Source organism: Bombyx mori, chromosome 9 (genome assembly GCF_030269925.1).
Source record: "Bombyx mori chromosome 9, ASM3026992v2".
In the NCBI taxonomy this organism is placed as follows: domain Eukaryota; kingdom Metazoa; phylum Arthropoda; class Insecta; order Lepidoptera; family Bombycidae; genus Bombyx; species Bombyx mori.
Genome location: NC_085115.1, coordinates 12,448,466 through 12,473,093, shown reverse-complemented (window position 1 = coordinate 12,473,093; position 24,628 = coordinate 12,448,466). Strand labels below are relative to the sequence as shown.

Sequence of the window (24,628 nt, the reverse complement as noted above, 5' to 3'; positions counted from 1 at the left end):
TCTGGTGCCAACACCAGATCGAAATCCAAATTGGCTATCGCCCAGTTGTTCATCACATTTTGGCCGTATTCTATTCTGTATGATGTTCAAGAATACTTTTAGGACATGGCTCATCAGACTAATCATACGATACTCTCCACATTTTTTGGCATTTTGCTTCTTGGGTATCGTAATGAATGTGGATTTTAGCCAGTCACTAGGAAGATTGCCTGTTTCGTAGATGTTGTTGAAGAACTGTGTGAGAACGTCCAGTTGATCTTCTTCCAGCAACTTTAGTATTTCGATCGGTATATTATCAGGACCCGGTGATTTACCTGTTTTAGCAGCTTTCAAGGCCCGCAAAACCTCAGATCGCAACATAGCTGGACCAGTCCGATCAGTGATCGGTGAAATGTTCCTCGATGAGTCCGCAAACATCTCTGCAACATAGTCACACCACACTCTCTTTTTGCCATCGGTGTCAAGAATGAGGTTCCCACCTGCATCGGTCAGAGTATTCATTGATTTCCGTCTATGACCAACCATTTCCTTGATGTGCTTGTGCGCATTGAAGCTGTCATGTTTACGAAGGAGATCTTCCAAGTGCGCGCACTTATTGCGGTAGTAATCATTCTTGGCTTTCGCAATCTCTTTTCGAATGGTGACATCGATTTGCTTATACATTACTGGATTTGTACCCTTAAATTGCCTCCTGTCTTCCATAAGCTGCAAAATTGAATCTGTCATCCAATCTTGTTTTTTGACCAGTTGTGATGGTTGGAGGTATTGGTGACATATATCTTTTACACTTCGCTTTAGACTAGTCCACGTGTCGAGGTCAGAGGCAGTGGTTTCAGTGCGACGATCGTTGGCCCATTGATTAATAGCGGTGTGGGTCTTCGCTCGTGTGTCGGGCTCAGCAAGCTTCCGTACGTTTGGCCTTCCATCCATTCTCTTTGGCTGCAACTTCTTCAGCTTGCATGCTACGTCTACCACCACTGGGTTATGATCTGACCCAATGTCTGCACCGGGGTAGGTTTGCGCCTTCTTGATACAATTTCTATACCTTCTGTTGATCATAACATAGTCAATTTGGTTTCTGACTACGCGGTCTACTGTGTGCATTGGTGATGTCCATGTGTATAGCCGACGTGGTGGTAGCTTAAAGAAGGTGTTCGCAATTATGAGGTTATTATCCTGGCAAAACTCAATAAGCGTATCACCTCTATCGTTTCTGTTTCCAAGGCCATAAGCACCAGTCACTCCAGGAGTAATGGTCGAACCCACCTTCGCATTCATGTCACCCATAACGATAACTAACTCGTGATTCTTAGTAGATTTTAATAAGCTATCAATAGCCCTATATAAGTCCTCTATCTGGCCCATTGGTTTATCCCCTGTAGGCGCATAAACTTGGACAATGTTGATGTTAAATGGTTTGGCTTCTAATTTAATCAACATGGCCCGGTTTGAGAGGGGAACAAAATTTATGACTGATTTGGAAATTTCCTTTGTGAGAAGAATTCCCACACCATATCTTTCCAATCGTTGGTCTCCTCCTGAATAATACAGGACGTAATCATCCGATACAAAATTTGTGCCTTGGTCTGGCCATTTGGTATCACTTATGCCAAGTATGTCGACATGCAACCGTTTAATTTCTTTTATAACATTGGGGAGCTTTCCATCTTGTTTTAAACTTCTCACGTTCCAAGTTCCTATTCTAAGAGTTTTCCACCCGGAGATTCTTAGCACCCCTGTCCCATTTAAGGGACGCCGGGTACTCGGGGCCGTGGCTATATTTGACTTTTCCATGAAGCTAACTACTAGGGAATTTAGTGCAGTGGTTTCCCGTTGCCTTCTGCACCAGACCTTTTTGAGATTATTTAGATCTCAAGGCTGCTGAGGCCTCTTCCAACCAGTTTCCTGATCAGGAGTATGGGTATACCGCCATTGCTCGGTCGCCAGAGCCTCGTTCGTTGTCTAGCAGGGAGCACCACGCCATCCCAGGGGTTGGCGCCGCTAGTTATTCTGAGAAGAACGACCAGCGCGGGCAGGTGAGGTTGACACTAAGGCCGGATAGATGTTATGCTCCGTTCTCCCCTTACTCCAAGACGATAATCTTGCCCAATTTCCAAGTTCCAGGGAAGTGTCCTACCCGGAGAATGGAATTAAACAATCGTGTCATTGCTGACACGATTGAGGGTGGGAGGTTTTGCAGGGCGAGGGGAGGAATACCGTCCTCGCCGGGGGCTTTGCGCCTCTTCATCAACTTGATGAGGAGGCGCACCTCGCTGGGAGTGACTAGATCGTCATCTCCCAGCTCGACACCCGGCGATTCCGGTTTGAGGGGTTGGATTACACCCTCTGCCACCTCCCGATGGAATGCAACCATCGAGGGCGCAGAGACATTCGGAGTGAACTGCCCCTCCAGCGAGTTGGCCAGGACTTCGGCACGAGCCGCCGGTGTAAAACACCGTCTTCCCGCCTCATCCTCCAAGGGACAAGTGGGGGAAGGCTTGAGGATGAGCCTGCGACAGATGCGGTGAAGGGGGGCCATCGTACGGTCGTCGGACGCGTCCAACAGTCCCCCCTCCCAGGAGTCACCCCGGAAAGTCCGCATCTTAGTCGCCAGCTCATCCTCAAGTCGGTTTAGCTCGCGCTTGATCCTGGGACACCTAGATGTCGCCCAGAGCCTCCTCAGTGCCCTCTTCCGACGAATTAACGTCTTGAGGTGCACCGGGAGTTCCACTCTGGGCCCCCCGCTGGGTACCAGAGTCGTCGCTTGGTCCAGGGCTCCCCTGATGGTGTCGACGAGACGGGAAGCCGCCGTGTCGACCTCATCAGGGGTAGACAGGTCTTGAAACAAGGATTGGTCGGCCAGCAGTCCCGTAAAGGACTGCCAGTCGACCCTAGGCCTGAGAGGGGATGTCGCGACCCGAGTGAGCCCCAAACCCACCGAGACCAAGATCGGTAGGTGAGGGGTACTCAGGTCGTACAGTGCCTCTATCGCTAGAGGGCACCGTAGCCCCTTGTGAACACACACGTCCAAGACGTCCGGTTGGTACCGGGCCAACGTTGGAACGTGGGTGGGTTCGTTGGGGCCGACCACGCAGTAGTCCCCCCTTTCGGCATCCTCGTACAATCGCCTTCCGGGTGCCGTGATGATTCGGGAGCCCCAAGCGACATGTTTCGCATTGAGGTCCCCGACCACCAAGGCCGGATGGCGATCATGGTTCAAGGCCCGTCTAATATCGTCCTCGACAAAATCAGGACCCGGGGGTCGATACGCGGCATAAATCCGCAATTCGGCCCCCAGTACGTGAACCCTCACCCCGACCGTTCTGGTAGAGGCGAAGGTCAGTAGCTCAAGCTCCTCGTGCACCACGTCCCTCCTGACGAGCGCCGCAGTGCCCCTGAACGGGCGCCCGTTGGAGGTCAGTTCGTCCCGTCGGTACACGAAGTAGTTGGGCATCCTAAAATCTTGTCGAGGTTTGAGTTTGGTCTCGCCCAAGAGGATGACCTGCGGGTCAGGATGACCTGCGGCTCTTGGGCGAGTCGGATGAGCTCCGGCCTCCGGGACCCTATCCCGTCGGGGTTCCAGTAGATGATGCGCAGCTCTTGGCTAGCCATTGAGCTGCGCTAACATCCGGTAGAACCCCGCGAGCAAGGCCCCGAAGGGACTGGCTCCCGAGGCGATCTCACGGATTACTCCGGAGATCACCTCGGACAGTTTCTCCCACAGGGAGAGGAGCCAGGCAGCGAGGCCGACAGGCTGCGTGTCCTGCCGATCTCTGCGCCTCTCCCGCTGCGGGCGGGGAGGAAGTGGGGACTGCGAGTCGCCCAGAGTATTCGTGTTCTGGGGCGGGTCGGTGACTGTTATCTCCATGGGAGATGGAGGTTGGATCGTCTGGGCAGCTTGTCCTTCACTCATGGCGGCTGCTTCTTCCTTTTCTTTTTTTTTCTTCTCTCTGGCTTTCATTTTTTTCTTTTTGTTTTTTTTTTGAGATTTGGTCAGTACAGTGAGTTGGAGATCAGTCCCTGCCTTGTTGATTGAACGGGGGGCCGGGCGGGGCTTTATGGCCTGTCGTTGTGGGTTCGCCTCTGCCATCAGGGTAGCCGCTGTTGCGCTGGCCTCCACTGTGGCAGGTTGAGTATTAACCGGAGGGAAAGGGGGGGCTTGTGAACTCTTTCCCTTGCCCTTGCCCTTCCGAGATGGACTTGGTGCGGGACGTGGAGCAGGGGTAGGGGCTTGACCGGCGCGCCTCGCTGGCGGTACGGGGGGAGGAATAGTGACCCCCATCATCCGCGCCCTCCTGCGGTAGAACACACACCGCTTGTCAACAGCGGCGTGGCCCTTCCCGCAGTTGGCGCAGATGAAGGGTCCCTCCCTTGGCCTCGGGCAGTCCGCCACAATGTGCTCACCCGCACATCGCACGCAGCGGACTGCTCGGTGGCAGTTGTTGGAGGCGTGTCCGAAGGCCTGGCAGCGATGACACTGCGCAGGTCCTCGGCTTGGACGCCATCCCTCAACTGACACCCCCGGCAAGTACAGCAGTTCTTCAACTGCGTACAAGCGGGCGAGGTCATCCTTGGAGAGGTGGTCCAGGGTTACGTAAAAGACGCAACCCGGCCGCCCTCTCTTGGCCCGTATACACCGAGCATAACGAGCCGGAAACCCTAACTCCTTTAAAGAGTCTACGATTTCTGCCGCGTCGGTGTCGGCAGGTAGGCCTCGAATTGCCACTCTCGCGGGAATATCCTCCTCCAATGCGTAACAGTACCATTTAATGGCACTGTCAGCGGAGGAGGCTCCCGCGAGATAGGCTTGGACCACCCTATACTCCTCTGCCGACGCCGGCAGAAATCTGAAGCCTGACCCGTAAGGGCGCACAGAGGGGGCCCGCCCTAAGCGCTCCCTGATGGCCGCCATGTGGCGGGACCAATTGGGGAGCGTTTCCACTATAATGGGTGGATTCCGCATATTGTTGTTCGGAGCTTATTTATATGCAAGCTTATCTTGAAAATGTCGTAAGCGAGATTCAGGCATCTGTCAAACATCTTATGTTCTGTTATGGCTAACACCACAATTATTTTTTTATTGCTTTTATGGGTGGACGAGCTCACAGCCCACCTGGTGTTAAGTGGTCGCTGGAGCCCATAGACATCTACAATGTAAATGCGCCACCCACCTTGAGATATGTTCTAAGGTCTCACTATAGTTACAACGTCTGCCCCACCTTTCAAACCGAAAGCATTACTGCTTCACGGCAGAAATAGGCAGGGTGGTGGTACCTATCCGTGTGGACTCACAAGAGGTCCTACCACCAGTAATCAAAGTATTCCGTTTAAAATATTGTATACTTTATAGCTAAAGCTCGTATTATTATTCATATATCATATAAACCAACTCCCACTCGAAACGGTGTAACGGGCGTCTCATATTGAAATTTTCTTTTGGAGATACGCACCGAACGCATAACACGTTGATGAGTCATTCTTGCCTCATATTAGGTATATTCCTGATACCAGATACCGGTTACGCTTCACGAAGCTGGGAGCGAATAGCAAGGATGATTAGGAACCGTTCTGGGATATTCCATTAGTATTCCGAATCAATTCTTTCCGCAATAGCTAGAATCTCACTGCGAATGACAGCCGGGATATTGTCTAAGATGACAAGGGTTGTTATTTTAAATCTTTCACGCTTAAAAAATTGTAAGCGCACCCTAACGTCGAAGTGATCAAAGAAAACCTAATTGCACGATTGCCTTGGTGCTCCGAGAAGCGATTTCTAAATACGATAAATAAAATTTATAGAAAATTATTATAATTAAAGCATAAACGATTCGATAATCCCATTATCACGGATCGTTTGGAATCTCAGGGTCTGCGGAGGGACTTCGCTTCCCTCTGTATTTTGTACCGTATGTTTCATGGGGAGTGCTCTGAGGAATTGTTCGAGATCATACCGTCATCTCGTTTTTACCATCGCACCGCCCGCCACCGGAGTAGAGTTCATCCATACTACCTGGAGCCACTGCGATCGTCCACAGTGTGTTTCCAGAGGTCTTTTTTGCCACGTACCATCCGGCTATGGAATGAGTTCTCCTCCATGTTTCCCGAGCGCTATGACATGTCCTTCTTCATACGAGTCTTGTGGAGAATATTAAGCGGTAGGCAGCGGCTTGGCTCTGCCCCTGGCATTGCTGAAGTCCATGGGCGACTGTAACCACTCACCATCAAATGGGCCGTATGCTCATCTGCCTACAAGGGCAATAAAGAAAAACCATTTACTGGGTTTATTATATTTATTGGTTAGTTACTATTTGTTTGGTAAGAGATCCCGTGGAAGAATCCTCATGTGCTGGACTGATCAGATGAAAGACCTTACTAAAACCCAACTTAACGAATGCGTGCGCCAAGCCTTAATTCGCAAACTATGGACAACATCTGTCAAGGCTTTAATAAACAAGAAACCCACATGACCACGACTGCTCTGCCAAGAGCAACCGACTATGATGATGACTATTTGTTTATTTGCTCTAGTTTCAATTGAAATCTTGTTTAAGACGCAAATTACAATGGCAGCATTATTGTAGCTGATCATTCTGAAAATAACACCCCACAGCAAGCAGTGATGATCCTTGTTTACCAGTAAACTTACGTATTTCATAACGATAAATAACATTTTGTCTTGTCAAATTTAGTGAACAATATCGATTAGTTTTAGTGCCACTTTGATCGAAGCAACATTAGCATTCTTGTTATGCGACCGACACGCAGCCAGCGTATAATATTGAATGAAGTTCGGCCTTGTTAAGTTCTTTTTAAATTCCCATTTTAAAAGGCTTTCAGTTCACAAACGACTCTAACTTGTATTGCTTTGTATTTAAGTTCAAACGGCAATGGCAAATACAGAATGGTTTGTGAGAACAACATAATCATTAACGATGTTCACGCACCACATGTTATGTGTGTAGTGCAGTGGGTTATAGGGTCGAGTTACATAAGTTACAACAAAAGGCTTAAATTTTTTGAATTTTTCTACGTGGTATTACAAAAATACTTTTAGAAACCAAAGCCCTTTGTTCGCTATGATATCACGGAACGTAGCTTTAAGATCTTAGTCTGGTAACACGGTCTAAAAATGTCGGATTTGCCAAAAATATGTGAAAGGAATGGGTTGTAGCTTTCTATTTTTACTTAATTCAATATTGTAAATGTGCTAAATACACGATCATATGGAAGATAATGTCGTATTAGTCATTAGCAAGTATTTTCCCTCAAGTCCTGTCATTTATCTGAGCCATTTAAAACTATAATATAGTTATTATAATTACAGAGTTATTGGTAGAGTTTACGTAATATCCGTAAGTGATTTAGTAGGCTAGTATTGTACCATATACCATTAACATACAATCGAGGGCGTGATATTTCAGGTAATTTATAAAGAATAACCGTTGACACCTTTTTAATAAACGTGGTGTCATAAAATACATAGTTCCAGAATGTTCCGTATTTTCAGCTACCTTAGACCACGATCTCTTACTGGCGCAGCTGTGCAACTGGCATTGCCGTTGTCCATGAGCGACGTGTAGTGGCATTAAGCACACTCCATCAAGAGTGCTGCCTACTATTCCGCTTTTTGAGAACTAAGAATATTTAAATTTGTTTATAAGTAACAAATCTAGGGGCTTTTTTTGGTCGTTAGGTGGGGTATATCGAAGATGAATTGACTAAAATTCTCTATCACTCAACAATTCTACCGCCAACATACAGGGTTTTTCTAAGAGCTTCAATGGCCACTTGTAGTATGATTTGGATACATTCGGCAGGGCGTAGATCTCATGATAATCTGGAGCGAAGCCGGAGGCACTAAGCTCAACATATTGGTACTACAAGAACCGGATATAGAAGAAAGGATGCGGAGTACGTGAACGTTACGTTCATGACGGATAGGTATTGGGATTATTATTTCGAGCTCACGCCCCTGTTTTTAACTAGTTACTATAAATTTAAAGGAAATTGTGAAATGGTACAAATGGTGGTTACAAATTGGAAACAAAAAGTAATAAAATATATATATATTAGAATATCTATATATTAATACGTAAAGCAAAAACTTTGTACCCTTTTTTACGAAAATTGCGCGGACGGAGGAGTATGAAATTTCCCACACTTATAGAGAATATTGAGAAGGAGTGCACAATGCTAGTTTTTTTTTTTAATAATGCATAAAATACATTAAACCAATAAAGAAAACATTACACACACTAACATGTATTTGACACACACACGCATATATACTATTTTATTTATTGTTAAAGTCTGTGGTCAAGTTGAGATTAGATTAATATTGTTTTTCTTTAATATTATTTGTCTATACTATAGTGTAGCCTTAACGAAATCTGTGATTATAGAATCTTTGAAAATAGAACCATAATACTCGTAATGCTCAAACTTATAATTTAAATTAATAATTATAATCGAATTTCGACAACCGGGCGAATACTAGTATTTTTAAAATTTTCCTTAGAATATATTATTATGTTTTAATTAGATTTGTAAATACTCATCTAAATAACCAAACATTAACCGGATTCACTTTCACTCTTTGAACAAATTTTAAATTTCAATCGTAATCTTTTGCTTTATGAATAAATAAACATTTGTAAAAGCCTCTTTAGGAGGTCGAATAAAAGGAAACCTTTTAAATTGAAAACTTACGAGCTCTATCTCGCCGGGGACGAGTTTCCCTGAGGGATAGTGTAGGCACTCAATTCTGAAGTGAATCTTTTGAGGTGAATATTCCGTTAATATGCAAATGTGACAGAGAAATATACTAAACTAAACATACTTTAACGCAAAGATCGACAAAACTATTTATATTTTATTTAATATGGTAATGGTATTTCATTGAGTCAGTCACATTATTATTATTATTTTACGTATATTAATTTGTTAAAATGTATTTATTAAATCAATAATACACTGAAAATGGGATTTAATGTTCATTATTATTTATAAAGATTTTTGTTGTTTTATTTGTTTACTGACTAAATTTAACGAATAAAATGAATACAAAATGAATATTAATAGATATTCTAAACAACAGTAATTCAATTAAAAAGAAAGTTACAAAACAAATATAGACAAAAAATTTAAATAAATTTTTAACTTTTGCGATAATCAAGTGTTTAAGAAAGGCGGAATAAATAGTCTAAGTAAAGATGAGGTGAATCACGGTTGTATAGTTTCATATCTTAACATGCAGTCTGAGTTGCATTAGTTGTAGTTATGACAGGTTTAGTGCTCCATACAATATTATTATTGTTTGACGCTTATTCCTTCATTCTGCAAACAATTGATGCGCATATAAAATTCGTTAGTTACTTACTTCTTATGGCATAGTTACGTAACTATTGTTTACTCAAACAAAAACAAACCCGTAATATAACAGTTCCAACGAATTACAAACATTGACGCGCGCTAATAATGTTTTTAATTCGAAAAAGAAAGTAGTAAAAATTAACGTGAAAGACAACTTCTCGTGCCGATTCGACCCACAAAATACAATTTCATTTAATTGCCCCAGCACAAGTTGTAACATTCTCGACCTACATACAGCGTTGGACCAATTTGCCAGAGAGCCACGAAAAAATATTGTTATTGCGCTAAGAAGCCGGAGTCCTCGATAATAAGAAACCGACGTTTCTGGACACTCTCCAAACGTTTTGACCTTGTAACCGATGCGAGCTTTATTATCCTTAAAAATATATTAAACGGTCCAAACTACTGTCTTTACTTGTAAGGTTGCGAAAATTAACAATGATACGCGTTAGGGCCTTAGTTGGCTCACGATTTTCTAAGTTATCAATATTACAAAAAAAAGTCGATCGGCTTTGTTCCATATGCTTACATCAGAAACTGCAATCTTGTGACATACTAAACGTGACACTAGACAGTGAATTTGTAAGCAAAACACCGTGATGCCGTCGCCAGAATTTAAATATATCACTTAACACAGAACATCTGAATCTGATTAAACAAAACTAAACTTATTTACATGTTTACGATTCGAAAACCCCATTGTCGTGGGAAATCAAAACATTAAAATTTCATGTAATCAAAATCTTTAATCGTTCTATGACAATTTGAAGTCGTCGTGGCCTAACAACGGATAAGACGTCCGATGCATTCGTGTTGAGCGATGCATCGGTGTTCGAATCTCAGGCGGGTACCAATTTTTCTAATGAAATACGCACTCAACAAATGTTCACGATTGACTTCCACGGTGAAGGAATCACATCGTGTAGTAAAAATGAAAACCAGCAAAATTATAATTTGCGTAATTACTGGTGGTAGGACCTCTTGTGAGTCCGCGCGGGTGGGTACCACCACCCTGCCTATTTCTGCCGTGAAGCAGTAATGCGTTTCAGTTTGAAGGGTGGGGCAGCCGCTGTAACTATACTCGAGACCTTAGAACTTATATCTCAAGGTGGGTGGCGCATTTACATCGTAAATGTCTATGGGCTCCAGTAACCACTCAACACCAGGTGGGCTGTGAGCTCGTCCACCCATCTAGCAATAAAATATAAAATAAAAATAAAATACTCTTGTTTTGCATTGTTTCTCATTTTTCATCTAATAAATAGCATTTTTCGTGGTTGTTTCTCTGTCATTATCGAAGACTATCTTAGACTGGCTAACTTACGGCCCTATCGATCTGACATTGGCAATGCTAGGTGTACTAACAATTCGCTGTCTGTCACCAAGGATTCTTTTGAAGCTTCGTTTGAACTAGAAACGAAGCTTCGAAAGAAAACAGATTGCTTCTTTTTTTATTTAGACGCAAAAACTGACATTTCATGAAAAAAAATCCATCACAAATGTAATTCGGTCCCTTCTTTGATGTGTCGGAATAAATGAATGCTTTATGAAAATGACATTCCATTATAATCGACTTCAGTTTTATGTCACTATATTTAATCAGAATCATGTCGAATCCTATCATAAAGTATTCGGAGGTTTTGATAATAACAGTAGACCATCGTACGCACATCTAATATTCACCTATAACCAGTAGACCACCAGTAATGGCACTGGTGGTAGGACCTCTTGTGAGTCCGCACGGGTAGGTACCACCACCCTGCCTATTTCTGCCGTGAAGCAGTAATGCGTTTCGGTTTGAAGGGTGGGGCAGCCGTTGTAACTATACTGATACCTTAGAACTTATATCTGAAGGTGGGTGGCGCATTTACGTTGTAGATGTCTATGGGCTCCAGTAACCGCTCAACACCAGGCGGGCTGTGAGCTCGTCCACCCATCAAAGTAATTTCAAAAAAAGACCTGTAACCCCGCTTAACATCAGCTGGAACAAGGACTCTGCTTAGCTCATAAAAAAACATCTGAAAGTCACAGAAAAATAAACCGAAAGTTATTTTTACGTTCAAAGACAAAATGTTATGTGCATAAGTCAATGAATTCACGAGTCGTGTACAGCCTACAGGATCCTCAGAAGGCGTCGCGACGGAGTACTGAATGTTTTATTATTACATTAACGTTGTTTGTTCGCACTGTTCCTAAACATCTCTCTGTTTCGACTACGTACGTACGATTTATTGATCCAAAGGAATATTCAGTTTATAGTACATCATCTGTTTTATATTTCGAAGGAATCATACATAAAATGAACGTTTGGATTGTCAATAATCCCGGCCTCACGCATCGTTTGAAAATAATCAATGGAGAATGCGTGTTCTGAGGAAGGATTGGAGATAATTCTTGTAGTGATTGAGACGTTAGCTTTCTTTTTAACATCGTATTCCATTCATTTCTGTATCTGGAACCATTGGAACCCAATATGTTTTAAAACAATTCTTATAGTTAAATCAGGCTTTAGAAAGACCTGGGGTGGAGATCGGACGTCGGGTGAGAGAGTGCAGAGAGAGTCGTTTGGCGGGTAGGTCCTAAAATATCCTTGGGATCCTGCTTTCAACATCTGTAGGCCCTCATACCCCGCGTACCCCTTAGGTACGGACACATCATATGAGGTTTAGCTCACTGCCGAAATAAATAGGCTTTGGAAAGAAAATTTGTAAGAAAGACAGAAAATACTTGGGAAAGTAACATATGAGCTTCTCTACCTTTAGTGCTAATTAAATCTCTTATAAAATCGTCATTACCTTGAAAAATAATAATAAATCGGCCTTGTATTTAAGCCTGCTTCAAATTTACTGGAAATACAAAAAAAAGGCCCGTAACGATTGATCCATTTGTCATTTCTTTGCTTTACGTGCGTGAACCGGTATTTGTTGCAAAAATATTCAGAGGGGGCACCCGAATGCCGTCTGTATAGATTACGTTGATCATGAAACCGACGTTGGTCGGACGTTATTTATTGTTGGTGGCTGGCGCGCCTGCACCTGGGTTCGACCCTTGCTCAACTATAAAACGTAATCATCCAAAATCCCGTTTAGATTATATACCTAACGCCGAAAGTACACTTCGTTCACTACTGTATTTTGAATGAATATAAATCGTACAGTTTATATTTTGTAACAAATAGAAACAGTAAATTGACAATATTTATTTATTTATTTTTTATTTAATATATTTTGTACACACAGCTGTTAGAAGAAACACGACAATAAGGATACGGAGTACAAGGGCATTACTTATTTCATGTTGAAATCTCTTCCAGTAGGCCCGGCCCGCAAAAGGAAAGAAGAATTAGGAACACAAACCTAGTGCATACAGTACCTAAACATTTCATTTAATAATATATACATATTACAAGATACAAAACAATATATATACATACAAATACACACACACAATTTTAGTAAAGAATAAACGCAAAAATACGGTAGAAAAGCCTTGGAAAACGTTTCTTTACTCATTAACAGGTTTAATAGCGATAATAGTCTGCAAAAGGTATCCCAAAAAATGTATTTCTTTTGAGATGTTATGAAAACTAGAGGTCCCGCAGTAGTCGAAATTCGACTATAATTAATTGGAATCGTAAGTTTGTACACTATTATGATTGTACTTTATACTTCTATAATCACAAATTTCGCTAAGACTACACTATAAAAAATATTAACTAAGACAAACAATATTTAATCTTAATTTGACAATAGACGTCAAGAACAAAAGTTTGACAATAAATAGTATGCATGCGTGTGAGCGTCAAATACATGGTAGTGTGTATAATGTTTTCTTTATTGATTTAATGTATCTTTTATGCATTATTTAAAAAAATATTAGCATTGTGCACTTCTTCTCTATATTCTCTATAAGTGTGAAAAATTTCATACTCCTCCGTCCGCGCAATTTTCGTAAAAAGGGATACAAAGTTTTTGCTTCACGTATTAATATATAGATTGAATGTTTTAGTAGTAAGCATCACTGAATACTAATGTCACATAAACAACATCATTAGAGCAGAGAAAGCGATAGTGCATTATCAAATCTCCGTTTTGTTGTTTCATAATCGCCCGGCATCAACATCAAAGGAGACCGGGACAATGAGGCGCGTGACCCAATAATCTCGCAAATGAATAATGTCGCCAGTCCCGACTGTTCTCTGAATAATTTATCCCGGCAATTGAGCTGAAAACGGGCCCCTCGTAACATTCGAGTGTTTAATATCCAGGAATCTGACTGCGGGGCGCATTTTAAATGCAACAATGCTATTGCGATCGTTCTCACAATGAGTATTGTGATAATGCGGACTCAAGCCTAGTCGACACTAAACTTATTAGTGTACGACGATTTTATGCCAATCAAAGGTACACGAGAATAATATAGTCAAATAATTTAGGCAGCGGCTTGGCTCTGCCCCTGGCATTGCTGACGTCCATGAGCGACGGTGACCACTTACCATCAGGTGGGCCGTATGCTCGTCTGCTTACAAAGGCAATAAAAAAAAAAAATTTGCTTAAGAAACAAAAGCATGTTTCCTTTTCACATTTTGTAGGTGTAATGGTATACATAGTTTTATTTTTTATTGCTTAGATGAATGGACGAGCTCACAGCCCACCTGTTGTTAAGTGATTACTGGAGCCCATAGACATTACGACGTAAATGCGCCACCCACCTTAAGATATAAGTTCTAAGATCTCAGTATATAAGTAGTTACAACGGCTGCCCCGCCCTTCAAACCGAAACGCATTACTGCTTCACGGCAGAAATAGGCGGGGTGGTGGTATCTACCCGTGGGGACTCACAAGAGGTCCTACCACCAGTGATAGTACTTTTATATTAAATTAATAAGTTTTATCCTATTTGCGTAATCTCTCCTTGTTAACAACGGATCGAAATACGAGTATTACAACAATAACAGCCCTACGCCGGAGGTTATCTGAACGGTATTAACGAAACAAAACATCTTCATGAATACTTAAACAAAGACCCCTGTCGGAAGCCGTGCGGACCTATACTTTCTATTTACTGCTGAACGAACGGCAGCGAGACGTTGTCATTAACGTTCAGTAGATTCTCAGTTTCAATGACACGATACACCAATATAAAGATAAGTCCTACAATAAATCCTTTATGGAAATCCTCTTGCGACGCAACTGACTCAAAGTAAACAAACTGATGGCATATAAAATGGAATCGTCATAAAGTCGACTCGACTTAAAACAATAATGTAGGGAGCTACAAAATTTTATGGACAGTAAAATTAAAACAGAAAATCAGTTCATTTTTAATTAAAGTTTATTACCGAACCAGATTCAAAAATTACGAATTTTGTGCTGTCATGCACGGAAAATTTTTCACAGTGAACGCCACATAGTTACTTTCCATTCATGTTCGAATTCTGTAATTTGAATACGTCAACTGGAGGTGCGCAATGAGAAATATTGCAAAAAAAAAAATCCAATAACAGTCGTAGGGTGTTGAACACACCTCCCCCCTTCAGGAAATTGGAATGGTGACACCTCGTAGCGATGAGGGAGCCCACGGCACCTGCGCCAATTACATTTAACGCCATAGAAAATTACCCCATGCGTGATTTAAGCAGCAATTCCGATTCTACATACTATTATATCTACAAGAACGTATTATTGATATCAAACAGATAATTAAATAACAGAAAACTATAGTGTTATTAAGTAAAAAAAAAACCGCTTTACAAATCTTATGAACTCAAACTCGAAGAGCGTATGTACTTGCTCATGTTTGGGTGTTCACAAACAACTCGATGAGATATGTCATTGAATTGATAACCGGAATACACACACACACACATTTTCAAAATGATACGAAAAAGCAACTAAACAATGAATATAGTTTAAAACTAAATATTCATAGCGATGCCTCCAATGAACACTACTATAACTCAAAATTTTGAAATTTTCGTTTTTCACGCAAATCGCTTCACTATTTTAAAAGTATTACAAATTCATTATTAATGGGGTTCGAAGCAAGAGTAAATAAGCTAGTTACACAAGAAAAAACCATAAAATCTTTATTATTGCAGATATATTTATCAACTTTTTTCGTTTAAACTCTACTCCTGTAAACTTACGAATTTGGAGTTAGACTAGTGTTCATTGGAGGCATCGATAGACGTTATAATAGTAAGTCAAACTAAAACTTATTTGTATCCTGGTGTCGTCATATGTCTCTGTTGCGTGAGTGTGAGTAAATTTATAAGTTAATCGGATGAGTAAAACTATGTTAATTTAAAAAAAAACGTTACATAAAAAAGATATCTTACAGGTCAAGGTAATAAAATCGCATTAAAATATGGTCCATTACAAGTTTATAGGAAATATATTATGGGTTGAAATTTTGCTAACAAACCAAAGGATACGTATATGAGCGTAAAAAGTAGGAGAAAGTTAACAACATAGTACAACATTTAAAAAGTGCGATAACTTTCAGAAATTTTCAGATATAATTACCGATAGCGAAGATAATGACGTGTAAATAAATAAGAGAAAACGCAATTAAGCCTTTTTTTTTTTATTATGAAGACCCAATATGATTATAAACATATATTATTGTATTGATAACCGGAATACACACTTACAGTTTCAAATTGATACGAAAAAGTGACTGAATAATGAATATAGTTTAAATTCTAAAAATCCATAGACGCTATAATAGTAAGTCGTTATTGATCGTTTCTAAATTAGAAACAGGTTCCACAATGTTATATTGAACTCAAGAAGACAAAGCAGTAGTCGATAAATATCCTGATAATTACATTTTATTCAGTAGGAATAAATAGCACACGACATTTTCGTTCCTAAATCTAAATAGGCAAACCAATAATTCCGATCTTCAGTTAATATAGGACCCAAACTAGTATTCCCAGTACTATGGGAATCAGAGGAATCAGAGAGATTTATTGTATGTTGTAGGGTGCGGTGTGAGTTTGTTATTTAATTTGTTGTCAACCCGGGTGACGCGGTTGTTGATCGTGCACTAACGATTTGTGAAAATAAAGTTAACGCGTCACGCGAATTATGCTGACAAAGACGTTCGGTAATATATCACCGGACATATGTAAATAATTATATAGTCTAAATATAGAGATATTAATAGCCTATACTCAAATGAAACAAGTCTGTTTGTCATACAAATATTCGCCGGATGTCAAAATCGAAACCAATGACCATCGGGTCAGCAATCAGAGGCGCTGGCTACAGTGCCATCGAGAGTGTCATTTATAGATAATAAATTAGACGATATCCTATTTATTTAATTTTTACATCAATTCATTTAATTCAACGTATGTAGGTCAGTGAGAGATCGTTAGCGGAACCGCAAAAAAGCCATTTACATAATTGCCCAGTTGACCTGTCACTTTCGCATAGCCTTGACGGAATTTCTTTTGACTTTTGGTTGCAGGCCAAAGCAAAATTGGAGCGTACGTAAAATGGGAACCTTGAAGATCCTGGACATTAGCCAGGAACATTGCTATTAAAGAGAAAACAGGCAAGGCCATTATGCTGTTTGCTATACAAGTATGAATTTTTCTACTTTATTTGAGTGCTAGTTTTTTACTATATTTTACTGTATAGTTATTAATTTATTTATCATTTTACATGTTACTGGATATAATAATCGAGAATAATAAGTTACTACTAGTGGTAGGACCTCGTGTGAGTCCGCGCGGGTACATACCACCACCCTGCCTATTTCTGCCGTGAAGCCGCACTGCGTTTCGGTTTGAAGGGTGGGGCAGCCGTTGTAACTATACTGAGGCCTTAGAGGTCCTATCTCAAGGTGGTTGGCGGCATTTACGTTGTAGATATCTATGGGCTCTAGTAACCACTTAACACCAGGTCGGCTGTGAGCTCGTCCACCCATCTAAGCAATAAAGAAAATAGAAAAATAAAGTTACAATGTTAAGAGTTAATCGCAGTATAAATTTATCATGGCGGAATGTATAAATTTAGCATGAAATAAAACTATTTCAACGAAATATTGTTCAGATTCCAGGAAAGAATTCAATAGATTACGATATCTCGACAAACTTTCTCGGCGAACAGACAAACAGTTGACAACTTTGTGTGTTTAAAAATATATGTACATATGTGATCTAGATTTTTGAAGATCGAAATCTATTTATTGAATGTTGTATCGTGAAACACGTTTATCGAAATAGTTATCAGATTATCTATGATATTTATGGGATTGTGTGTCTCTTGAAAGATTTAGTATTTTCTTTGATTCTAACTGGTAATACTGTTAGTAATGCCGGACGAGATATTTGGTCTGAAGGAGCGTGGGCATGAACTGGTCATCTATTTAAAAATAAATATTGTTATGTAGATTTTGTGTCTTAATTGGTTGCTTTAGCTTCAAGATGTCCAAATAAAACACAAAACTTAATCTGAACTTTCTGATAGTGAAAAAGATGTATTCTTTTGTTACTACGAGAAGCAAGCGAACCTACTACAGCTCACTTTACGTTAAGTACTTTCCGTAGCTCATGGATAAGTGAATTATTAGGGGCAAAGGTAACGTTTCAAGAATATGCCTTAGTTTGCGAAAAACACCACATCATATTAGTTTTATGTTTATTTGGCTATTAAGGCAATAAAGTCTAAAGGTGGTATTAAAAGATTGGATTATCCAAAAATAGGAGATAGAGGTAAAATTTCCAGACAGAACAATAAAAATACATCTAGAAATAAAATTACACAAGCAATATAAATAACTTAATATGCTTCGAAATTAACTTGGAGTTGATATCTTAACCTCAAGATCCTGAGACTGTTTTAGACGACGCTGTGGGGATTAATTAGTCGTAGACCGACCACTTGTTCGGTTTTTACGAGCCTCCTTTGAGTCGTGTTGTCTTTAAGAGCATTTTCGAAGACAGTTGTTCGAGATATAAAGGCATTTACGGGCACGGCAGTAAACACATGTTGTTGTCCAGAGCCCAGATAGCATTCCTCGTAAACGAAAAGCTTCGACGGATATCTTCAAAGGAATATACGTTTAATATCCTTCACACTACGTCTCGGGACGATACGAGTGTACGTGTTTTATTTTATGCAGTAGACTTCAGCAATCATTATACAAATTAGAACATCAAATAGCATTTCTAAAATTAAACCCAAATAAAATTTAGTATATTTGATGCCTATTTCTAATATTTACATCTGTATTGTATTCATTGATCGATAAACCAACAATGAAAATGCTATTTCCATAACATAGTCTTAGAATGAGCTTTTAAGTTATAATTTCAGTACTAGTGTGAGCTTACAAATGCTAAAACTATACAATTTACAACTATAAACTTAATTTAAAAAATTATCGGTGATCAGCAACCAGACAACATAAGATTTCTAGTCTATGTTGTTTAGTTAGCTTCGTTAGTTGCCATCGTTTTTGTGATCCCAAAAAACGAACACTAGAAAAGGTTTAACGGAAAGCCTATCCAGGTTAACACTGGATTCGATTCGGCTAACAGAGAATTCTAATGGCAGTCAATGGCTTATCCTACACACACGCGGACAATAAATCCGAGGATTTTCAAATGTTACGCAAAATGACACTTATGCATATCCGCTTATTTAGGATTTACGAATTTCAAAAAAAGAAAGGAAAAGAAAGATTTTTTCTGGCAAAAATGGGTAGGCAAGTTATAGAACACGTTTACGTTGTAGATGTCTATAGCTCCGGTGACCTCTTAACCTCAGTTTGGCCGTGAGCTCGTCCACCAACATAAGCAATAAAAAAATATAAAAAAACCTGGTGGAGAAAGTTCATCAGGAAGTCGAATTTTTGGGGTCAATAAAATAGACCGTTCTATCTTGAGACAGAAACGCATACTACTGTATAAGTATGTTTTATATACTGTTATATTATCAACAGCTGTGTTTTAAGATAAGCCTTTCGAAAAAATACAGCAGTTTAGAAATATTTTAGACTATTCCGATACGTCTTAATTTGACCAGCTTTTTAGTCATGGTTAATACGGTATCTTTTTACGTAGGGTAAAAAATACTCAGTGCGACAGATGGTACACAATGAAGATTTATCGGCATAGGTAGGTAATGATGCGAGGCCTGTAACGCTTCCTGCTTATCTCTGATGCGAAGCAATTATGGATTCCTGTTTGAAATGTGGGGTATCTTTTATTTAATACTAGCAACCCGCCCTCGCTTCGCTTCGGAAACTGTAATTTATTATTGATTTCTCCACTATTTAATGGATGTTATTATACATATAAACCTTCATCTTCAATCACTCTATCTATTAAAATTATCTAAATATTAAATATTAATCTAAATATTAAAACCGCATCAAAATCCGTTGCGTAGTTTTAAAGATTTAGCACACATAGGGACACAAAGCGACTTTGTTTTATACTATGTAGTGATTTGACGGCGGAATGTGATGGTTTAAACTCGTCGATCCACCAGTCAATTTTAAATGCATTATTACAACATTTACCCTATATGCTTTAAAACCGAAACTTACAATAATCAATTACATGATAACGAAATAAGACACAAAACCGAATACACAAATCACTGAAAACAATTCGTTACAGATCAACAGCCGACATATCACCGCATTATAATACAAAGTTCGCAAACATTATCCAGATGATTTATGTTCATTTTGAGGCTTTGTGACAGTTATGGCTCGTAAAATGATACTGTAAGTTGCCTTTCGTTTTTAGAGCACAGGGCCAATATATACATATATGCGGGGAGTACAAAAGCTCTTTTAAAAGAACTTCGCAGTACTTCCACGTAAGTGAACTATAAAACAAGTCAGTTTATGTGCCAAGTTTTTTAATATCCGTAAAACAGAGACTATGCATTAGTAATAGTATTTTTTTTAAAATAAATGATTGAATTTCATTCAATAAAATGAAGGTAAGCATTCAAATATAAAAATACGATACTCTAAATAGAAAATTCAAAGTATATTTTTAAAGCAAAGTAGTATGCAATTGAAAGGGAAGGTTAATAGTTATGTATAGATTTGATTCATCTGAGACATCTCTGTATTGATGGTTTCTTCCAGTTCTACTACAGTAGCAGTAGCCACATCAGAGACTATCATACTCGACATGACAACTAACCCATAGTATCAACCCGAAATGTTTTCAATGATCTTTAGTGTTATGAACAAAAAGAATGGAAAATTAGGCGAGATCTCTACCTCGACCGCCAGCTAGACGGCAACAGCTTGGTTCGGAGAAAGAAGAGTACTCTTTGTCATACCTTATCGCTTACTTCTGCAAAATGGTGCAACCGCAGAGTTCGAGCACCTCGCCACGAATCGTTACTAACAAATGTCGTGGCTCGATTGAAAACTGCTCAAATGCATATTATTATTATTGCAACTTTAGATTGATCGTATTTACGATAATATTGATGAAAAGACTGATTGTCATAGCTCACCCAATAGTCTTTCCGTGGCTCACTGTATTTTTTTATGAGCCGAAATACATATCTGACGCCCTGGCTAGTGAGTGAGTAAAAATATATCGGTATTGCTACATTAATCCGCTTCGAAAGTTAACCTTGCATTGCTCAACAGGATATTTACACAAAATCGGAAAACGCTTTCCGCATCGAATTTCTAAAGACGGAAAAGTTTAATGCCGCAAAAGGAAAAGCAAAAAAGACAAATTTTCGTAGGCCGATTGATTGAGATCTTTACTTTTGTTTAAAGTTGATCTTTCAAACGATTGTGCTTTCGGCGAAGTCTTGAGTCGGAGTTCACTAAAAGAGAACGTTAACATAACTAGAAAATGCGAATGGGTGGTACCTTCTTTTTCTAACGTTGGTTTTTGTTCAACTTCACTATTTATTTATTTATTTATTTATTTATTACTTCTTATACTATAAAGTATAAAGGCGGACTTAATGCCATAGGCATTCTCTAACAGTCTACCTCAGGGGAGTGCAGAGATGAAGCTTGGTAGGTGTAGTGTGAAGGTGATATTACTGAAATCTTTCTATCTATCTATCTTTCCAGCCCGCAGACGTCGACTGCTAGACATAAGCCTCCTCCAAGGCTCGCCACAACGACCCATCCTGTGCTGCCTGCATCAGCTTCATTAGAGCTAACAATTTGGTTAGAATAATAATAGGTTAGAGGAACGTTATGGTTGGATACTGTGTCACATTAAGAATACCTTTTAAAAACCTGGGGTAATTTCATTTCAAGACAGAGGATCTTAAATATTAATCGTCATTTCTAATCATTATCATCAGGTGAAACTAGTAAACAATTCCGGTCATCAAAATGCTACAATACTTCCCTAGGCCAATGGTAGTATCCTTATTTCCTCTCCCAACTTAGGACTATTACTGCTATAGGGAAGCAGTTGTCTTTGTGAAGAGTTACTATTAAAAACCAAAACTATTACCGTCCTTATTTCCATAATTCCAAACCAAAATAGAGCTAAATCGACAAACCTACCTTAAAAAATGTAACTCCAATTGTATTACGTTATAGTTCGTCGTTGAACCACACCATCTCCTTATAAATCCTGCATCATCATCCTCATCTCCTTATAAACAAGTAATAAACAATTTTTATACATAAGATTTATTTTATTGTTCTATGATTGCAGACAAACTGGAACACGGATCAGATCGATTTAGCGTGTTTATTCTTCTGGTAATGTACGAAATTTAAGATAAATTGAAGTCTTCGCATTGTTCCGTCGAACTATTTCGCAACAAGTGATTGTGGTCGAATGGAAACTCGTTTACCTGAACAACGGTAGCTTAGATCAACTTAGTTATCCGAAATTAATTTATTACTAGAACTCGAACTTTCGTTTATAATTTTCGAAATTTTGATTAGAGAGCTCACATTAAACATTTGAGTGAAGTTAGTTTTGGGAATATTGATCTGAATTCAGTTCTTAAATGACCTTATAAATCTGAATTATTTTGATCAGATAATATTGATAAGATAAAGCAATTATTTAACTGCATTTGCATTTCTTTTTTATTGCTTTGATGAGTGGACAAGCTCATGGCCCTTGTGAGTTCTAAAACGGCTGCCCCACCCTTCAAACGAAACGCATTACTGCTTCACGGCAGAAATAGGCGGGGTGGTGGTACCTACCCGTGTAGACTAACAGGATGTTCTACCACTAGCAAGTAGGTATACTGTATTTTTATTTTAGCTAAAACTCTTGCTGCCTCCTTAAATTATTTATATAACGAATGGCATCGGTACAGGTCACCGAATTCACTCACAACGCTTCAAAGAAAAATAAAGCTTGGCCCCTGTATTTACCTTTTTTCTTAAAGATTTGTGTACACAATAAATACAAGGCATGTCTCGTGCCCAATCACGGTTCCAATACCCGCGGAACCACGATCAGTCCTAAACAAACTTAGGTGCTGATGCTGATAGCCGGAGAAACCTTTGAAAAACCGAATTAACTGCGAAATGTAGTAATATTTTTTGGTATAATATCCTTAATACGATCGCGTAGAGGACTTTTAGGGAATCTTATATTTTTACATAGATATATGAGACTTAGTGAATCCTGAAATTGATTTTCCTTGAAATAATAACGATTACGGTTATCATAGGAAGCCACTGTGTTGGCTTAATAATATCTGCGTTCGGAATATCGACGAGATCCAAGAATTCTTAAGGTTTATTAGGCTCAAGATAGAAATTGAATTAGAATGTAACCAGAATATCTTGAAAACAAAAATTATATGATCGAAATTAAATTGAGAACGCTGTAAATGAAATTAGGCCTGATGATTAAAACGATATACTCATTTTGACATAATCATTTTGAATACATATTTTGCTCTTCAAAGTAACATTAATATTCTGCCTAATTACGAATCCCTAACATCTATCTTAAGCAGTAAGTCGGCAGGGAATGTCCCATAGACACAGCCCACGGAGTTTCTCGCTGGATCTTCTCAGTGGGTCGCGTTTCCGATCTGATGGTAGATTCTGTGAAGCACTGCCCTTGCTAGGGCCAGTATTAGCAACACTCCCGTTTGAGCCCCATGAGCTCACCTACACGTCAAGGAGAAGCTGAAATAGCCTCTCAAGGCTATCAGCATGCCAGAAAAAAAGGGAATATTGCAAATCCATACGGTTTTGTACACTCACCTGCCTATATCTCCCCTGAAGCAATTACGAGTACTAGTTTAAAATGTAATGCAATTAAGATATGAAATCTCATCAAATTAGGGTCTCAAAGTGGGCAATGGAATTTATGCTTGTATTTATGGTGGCTTCAAAAAGTACCTTATACGAATAGGCGGGTCATTTCAGTTTGTCAGTCCTCTTAATTAATGAAACGAGTCGAAAACTTACTAGAACCATTAAATCACATCACGAACGTACATTAAAGAGCATCACCGAACAAAATCGGGGCTCCTTTCATACTTTCCATTTAATTCTTTCACTTTCATGTTCTGCTAATAGCTTTTCCATTGTACACGTCAGAGTACATTGTATGTGTTCGTCAATTTATGGGCGAAGCTTTCGCCCGAATTCCATATTCTGATAATAGGAAAATTGGCAAGAGATTGGAATAGGAGCGCCCCGACAAGGTCACCCTTTTATACGTTCATCATTCATTGATTCAACAGAATTCTCTTTCGGCTTCCAAGGGATTACCGATCGACTGTTCCACTTTTATTTTGTTAGGAGTAGGCGAGCAGAAAATTAAATTATCGTCTAGAGAAAAAAAAAAAGAAATTCCATACTTTGAAATGTTGGTCGGGTGCTATAAAAGGCAGGATTAAAAGAACTTAAGTCCGTGATAAAACATGTATTTTGTTACACAGTGTAAACCTACCGAATATTATTTTGATATCCGAGGTATGTTATAGTTAACATCCCACACGAATTTATGTCAAGATATAGATGTAATGCAGTAATGGTAGGGAGACAGTTTTGTAGCTACGTTTCGTTAAGGATTCAGTTGCGATGACGATTATCAGCCATTGAAACTCTAAAATGTCTGTAGCGGTAGCTATCATACAACACAAGATATTTGTCAGATGCCTGAATCTCGCTTACGACATTTTGAAGATAAGCTTGCTTAAATACAAGTTCTCAACAACAATATTTGGACCGTAGGTGTACCGAGCAATTTCATTCGCACGGTGAAAGACCTTTGTCGTTATCCCCTACATGTCATTCAGTAGAT

At 39.6% G+C, this 24,628-nt stretch overlaps 1 protein-coding gene across 1 annotated transcript in view; it reads right to left on the bottom strand.

Annotated features, from left to right (window-relative positions):
* LOC101747087 (uncharacterized) overlaps positions 1 to 24,628 on the bottom strand; it is a 172,835-nt gene that overhangs the window by 66,885 nt on the left and 81,322 nt on the right. The gene's annotated exons all lie outside the window — the stretch shown is intronic.